This window comes from Muntiacus reevesi, chromosome 21, assembly GCF_963930625.1.
Source record: "Muntiacus reevesi chromosome 21, mMunRee1.1, whole genome shotgun sequence".
Taxonomy (NCBI): domain Eukaryota; kingdom Metazoa; phylum Chordata; class Mammalia; order Artiodactyla; family Cervidae; genus Muntiacus; species Muntiacus reevesi.
Genome location: NC_089269.1, coordinates 19835882 through 19842316, shown reverse-complemented (window position 1 = coordinate 19842316; position 6435 = coordinate 19835882). Strand labels below are relative to the sequence as shown.

The following is a 6435-nucleotide window of genomic DNA, read 5'->3' as shown; positions in this document are numbered from 1 at the left end:
TGCGTTTGTTGCTGCCACAAATATCTCCTCAAACATCCCACACTTGTATGCTATTATTTCATCATTCTATGCTATTCCAGCAGGATCGGCCAGGGTGGCAGCACCTATGTGTCTTTGTTTTGCTACTGCACAGAGCAAACTCTCATTTCCTTTTAAAATAGAGCTAAGTCCCAGCTGTGGCGCAAGAGCCCCCTTGAAAATAGTCCTATAAAAGGACTTTTACAAATCATGGGAGGAAATATATTTATTTTCTGTAAATAAACTAGCAACACAGCATAGCCATATACCAGAGAAATGCAGGTAAGAAGAATAAAAGATTTCAGTTTATTCTAGTCCAGGATTTCTTTAGGGACAAGCTTATAAATTGTTTTAACAGATCCATACTTCTAAATTATTGCCAGCTTTATTGTTCTTGGTTTCTTGGCCCCAAAGCAATAAACTGTGTCTTTGGGACGGGGGGAGTGTCTGGAGTCTGACTGCTCAGGCAGGAGAAGCAAAGTTACACACCTCATGTTTGCTAAAATTCTTCACAAGGGTCCTTCCAAAACATGTCAATATAAGATTTTAAATAATAATAATAATTGAGAGGATCTCTTTGTTTGGGGCCCGCTGTCCGCTAATCTATCTGCTGCAAGACAGCTGCTTAATCAATCTTTGTGGAGTGAATGACTGAAAGAAAACTTTCTCTAGTAAACTACTGATTAAATAGGGTTTCAGGATTAATTTATGTTTATTCAGTCTCTCAATAAGCAGTTCGCGAACAACTTTAGACTCAAACTTTTCACTTTAAAAATAATGGAGAATTTGATGCTTTGAATTTTGTGATGGCAGATACTTATTCTCAAGTGGACAGGCAACAACATGGTCCTGAAGACCTTGGGAATGTTCTTCCAGGGAACTAGTACACATGCAGCCCTGTACAAAGGAAGAGCCAGTCACAATGCCGGTTAGAGTTACACTCTAGGTGGTATCAGAGCAGGTTTCAGATTTGTTAAAATCCTATTCTCTTGATCCTCAAGTCCAGTTCTTTTCTTTTAGTGCCAATTGTGATCCAGTTTTGCAATGAGAAACTCTGCCTCTAAGAAAAAATATTTTTATATAAAATATAAATAAAATACACAAAAATAAAAAATATATATTTGTTTATAATTTTTAATATTTTGATAAAAATTATATTTTATATAAAAATTATATATATGTACATACATATGTATATCACAACTCTCTCCTACTCTTCCTCTTACTTGGACCATAAATCCAGAATCAGTCTGGCATTTTGTTCTGCTCTAAACAGCATACTTTCCATTAGCTCCCTGTGTTGCTTCCCTAATCATCCCCCATCCCTGTCACTTCCCAGACCACATTCTCAGGGTCAGGTCTTACTCCAGCTAGCAACTCAGTCAACAGGCATCTAATGAGAATCTGGTCATATGTGCAGTAATTTGCATTGCTCATAATCCTTCCTATTCACACATCTGAGTTTGGGCAAGTAGAACTAGGAAGTTTATAAAAGGCTGGGAACCCCTAGACTGCCCCTTCAGCTAAAACAAATATGCTGTATTTCCACGATTAGTTTTATTACCTCTTGCAAGAAGAGCAAGAACTTAAGTGAGTCATTTCTGCCAATCAATAGTCAACTTGCCTTACTTTTTAAATCCAGACGTAAAGAGTCAATACGATGCCCAGTATATTCTTCTTCTCAAACGAAAGAAATTTAACATATTTTCTTAGTTGGATTTAAGATATATCTTTAAATTTAAGTTCTGGAAAAAAGAGAAAAGATACTTTATCCAAGTGTTTCACATCATATGGAAGTTGAGGAAGCTGGTCTTTGTTTAGTGAATATGCATTACCTGTTTCTCGCAGGAATGTGGAAAACTGGCTGCACCGTAACAATATAAAAGTTTCAAATTTGACAGTTTGTTTCTTCAAGTATTTAGCAATGAATATATATAGGAATTGTCAATCCATAAAAAAGAATAATTGTATAAATATTTAAAAATAGATAGGTAGCTTCTAGGAAGCAGAGTTAAAAATAACATGGAGTAGAGTCAAAAATAACATGGAGTTGTACCAATTTACCAGTTTAAGTAACAGGAGCAAGATATAACTCGTTTACAAAACCCTTACTTTTATTCTAACAGCACGAAGAACACAAAAAGGTCACAGGAGATTTTTTCTACTTGTTTCTGGAGACCACAGGGAATCTACACATGGGAAGAACGAAAATCTTAAGGAGTGATACATGGAAAGTTTGGTATAAAAACCATTCAAGATCTTTAACCTAGCACTGGCCCCAACTAGAACAATGACTCAAAAGTCGATGCATCCTCTTCATGTGAAAAAAAAAAAATTGTTTACCACTTTAATCTTCTGTAAATATTCTAAAAATAGCGGCTAAAGTTAAAATAATTCTCACTAAAACGTCTGAGATTTATTCACTTTATTTAAATGTGTAATTCTATATTATAGGCCATCTGGGAATATAATAAGACCATGAAGAATTTACTGGGCTTCCCCGGTAGCTCAGCTGGTAAAGAATCCTCCTGTAATGCAGGAGACCCCAGTTGAATTCTTGGTTCAGGCAGTTATGGAGAAGGGATAGGCTACTCACTCCAGTATTCTTGGGTTTCCCTGGTGGCTCAGATGGTAAAGAATTCACCTGCAGTGAGGGAGACCTGGGTTCAGTCCCTGGGTTGGGAAGATGCCCTAGAGGAGGGCATGGCAACCCACTCCAGTATTCTTGCCTGAAGAATCCTACAGTCCATGGTGCTGCAAAGAGTTGGACACAACCGAGTGACTAAGCACAGCATATGAAGGATTTATTAAAGCAAACGGCAGCTCGTTGCCTGTGTGTGTGTGTGTGTGTGTGTGTGTGTGTGTGTGTGTGTGTGTGTCCTCAGGCATTTCTGACTCTTTGCAACCCTATGGACTATAGCCCACCAGGCTCCCATGGAAGTTTCCAGGCATAAATACTGGAGCAAGTTGCCATTTCCTCCTCCAAGGGATCCTTTCAACCTAGGGATTGTCTCCTGCACTGGCAGGTGGATTCCTTACCACTGTACCACTGGGAAGTTCTAAGCTAACTGCTTAGGCTATTATAAAAGTCCAAGGAATCCATGACATTGGTCTTCTGTCATCAGTTCTCCCACAAGAGACTGTACCTTTATGCCACCCAAAAAGACGATGAGGTGATTTCTGATGTATCTTTTTACCTCTGACTCAAGTGAAAGGATTCTGGGATGAAACATAGGTAACTCTGAATCACTAATTTTTGGGTATCCTCCTCCATTTCTGGAGAATATATTAACAACAAAAGAATTGAAAATTATGATTCCATTTCAATGGCAATTTATCATTTTAAATTCTTTGGGAAAAAATAGTAGTGTAAGGTAAATACATTATCCAAAGCATCTGTCAGGGTTCTGGTGTGATATAAATGCATGCACATAAACAATGGAATAAGTTGGTTCTGCACACTGGTTGCTGACAAAGTTTTCTTGTGCTCCTTGAGTAGCTAGGTAAGAATATAAGTGTTGACCATCATGGGGTACCAGCTCTCATCCATAATATTTTTTCATGGGTTTAAGGTAAATTTCTTGCTCCACAATGGAAAATTATGTGGTATGAATAAGTAAGTGTGTGTGCATGGGTGTATATGTGTGTTTGCCTATGAGAAAGAAGAATGTTATGTTTATACCAAATAATTTCATAAAATTAGAAGGTTAAAACTGAGGTCTCTGAGGGAGGAAATATCTGCATTATCTACAAAATGTCAATGATGGTACAGTAGAAAGAACAGTGCTCCCCAAAGATGTCCACATACTAATCCCTGAAACTTGAGAACATGTTGCCTATGTAGAAAAGGGGCTCTGCAGATATGATAAAACTAAAAATCTCAAGGTAAGAAGATTATGCTGGATTATATGGGTGGGCCCACTTTAATCAAAAGCGTTCCTGTAGGATACTTCCCAGGTGTCTGAGTGGTAAAGAATCCCCCTACAATGCAAGAGATGCAGGACATGTGAGCTCTAACCCTTGGCTGAGAAGAACCCCTGGAGAAGGAAATGGCAATGCACTCCAGTATTCATGCCTGAAAAATCCCATGAACAGAGGAGCCTGGAGGGCTACAGTCTATGGGGTCACAAAGTCAGACACGACTAAAGTGACTGAGCATACACACACATCCTTATAAGAGGGATTTCAGAGGATCTAAGGAAGAGAAGGAGACATAACCATGGAAACAGATTTTGAAAGAGATTTGAAGATGCTCCAAATTGACTTCAAAGATGAAGAAAAGGGTTACAATCCAAAGAAGGCAGATTGTTTCTGGAAGCTAGAAAACATAAGAAACAGATTCTTCCCTAGAGTCTCCAGAATAAACACAGAATTTGGCTTTAGACCCTTTTGGAAGGCTGACCTCCAGAGGTCAGCTATGATCCATTTGTACTTCTCAAAAACTGGATAACAGATTGGCTATTCAGTTCAGTTCAGTCGCTCAGTCATCTCCAACTCTGCAACCCATGAACCGCAGCATGCCAGGCCTCCCCGTCCATCACCAACTCCCAGGGTTTACCCAAACTCATGTCCATTGAGTCGATGATGCCATTCAACCATCTCATCCTCTGTCATCCCCTTCTCCTGCCCTCAATCTTTCCCAGCATCAGGGTCTTTTCCAATGAGTCAGCTCTTCACATCAGGTGGCCAAAGTATTGGAGTTTCAGCTTCAACATCAGTCCTTCCAATGAACACCCAGGAATTATCTCCTTTAGGATGGACTGCTTGGATCTCCTTGCAGTCCAAGGGACTCTCAAGAGTCTTCTCACCACAATTCAGAAGCATCAGTTCTTCAGCACTCAGTTTTCTTTATAGTCCAACTCTCATATCCATACATGACCACTGGAAAAACCATAGCCTTGACTAGACAGATCTTTGTAGACAAAGTAATGTCTCTGCTTTTTAATATGCTGTCTAGGTTGGTCATAACTTTCCTTCCAAGGAGTAAGAGTCTTTTAATATCATGGCTGCAATCACCATCTGCAGTGATTTTGGAGCCCAGAAAAACAGTCAGCCACTGTTTCCCCATCTATTAGCCATGAAGAGATGGGATCAGATGCCATGATCTTAGTTTCCTGAATGTTGAGCTTTAAGCCAACTTTTTCACTCTCCTCTTTCACTTTCATCAAGAGGCTCTTTAGTTCTTCTTCACTTTCTGCCATAAGGGTGGTGTCATCCACATACCTGAGGTTATAACTATTTCTCCCCGCAATCTTGATTCCAGTTTGTGCTTCCTCCAGCCCGGAGTTTCTCATGATGTACTCTGCATATAAGTTAAATAAGCAGGGTGACAATATACAGCCTTGATGTACTGCTTTTCCTATTTGAAACCAGTCTTTTGGTCCATCTCCAGTTCTAACTATTGCTTCCTGACCTGCATACAGGTTTCTCAAGAGGCAGGTCAGGTGGTCTGGTATTCCCATCTCTTTCAGAATTTTCCACAGTTTATTGTGATCTACACAGTCAAAGCTTTGGCATAATCAACAAAGCAGAAATAGATGTTTTTCTGGAACTCTCTTGCTTTTGATGATCCAGCAGATGTTGGCAATTTGATCTCTGGTTCCTCTGCCTTTTCTAAAACCAGCTTGAACATCTGGAAGTTCATGGTTCAGGTATTGCTGAAGCCTTGCTTGGAGAATTTTGAGCATTACTTTACTAGTGTGTGAGATGAGTGCAATTGTGCAGTAGTCTGAGCATTCTTTGGCATTGCCTTTCTATGGGATGGGGTTTCCCTGGTGGCTCAGATGGTAAAGTGTCTGTCTGCAATGCAGGAGACCCAGGTTCGATCCCTGGGTTGGGAAGATCCCCTGGAGAAGGAAATGGCAACCCACTCCAGTACTCTTGCCTGGAAAATCCCATGGACGGAGAAGCCTGGTAGGCTACAGTCGATGGGGTCGCAAAGAGTCAGACACGACTGAACAACTTCACTTTTTCTTTGGGATTGGAATAAAAACTGACATTTTCCAGTCCTGTGGCCACTGCTGACTTTTCCAAATTTACTGGCATATTGAGTGCAGCACTTTCACAGCATCAACTTTCAGGATTTGAAATAGCTCAACTGGAATTCCATCACATCCACTAGCTTTGTTCATGGTGATGCTTCCTAAGGCCCACTTGACTTCACATTCCAGAATGTCTGACTCTAGGTGAGTGAGCACAACATCATGATTATCTGGGTCATGAGGATCTTTTTTGTATAGTTCTTCTGTGTATTCTTGCCACCTCTTCTTAATATCTCCTGCTTCTGTTAGGTCCCTACCATTTCTGTCCTTTATTGAGCCCATCTTTGCATGAAATATTCCCTTGATATCTCTAATTTTCTTGAAGGGATCTCTAGTCTTTCCCATTCTATTGTTTTGCTCTATTTCTTAGCAATGA

At 39.9% G+C, this 6435-nt stretch overlaps 1 non-coding gene across 1 annotated transcript; it reads left to right on the top strand.

Moving 5' to 3' along the window:
• The first annotated feature begins 5786 nt into the window (after positions 1-5786).
• On the top strand, positions 5787-5858 carry TRNAC-GCA (transfer RNA cysteine (anticodon GCA)). Its single transcript has one exon. It is a non-coding gene; the product is annotated as a tRNA-Cys (tRNA).
• Positions 5859-6435: the final 577 nt, after the last annotated feature.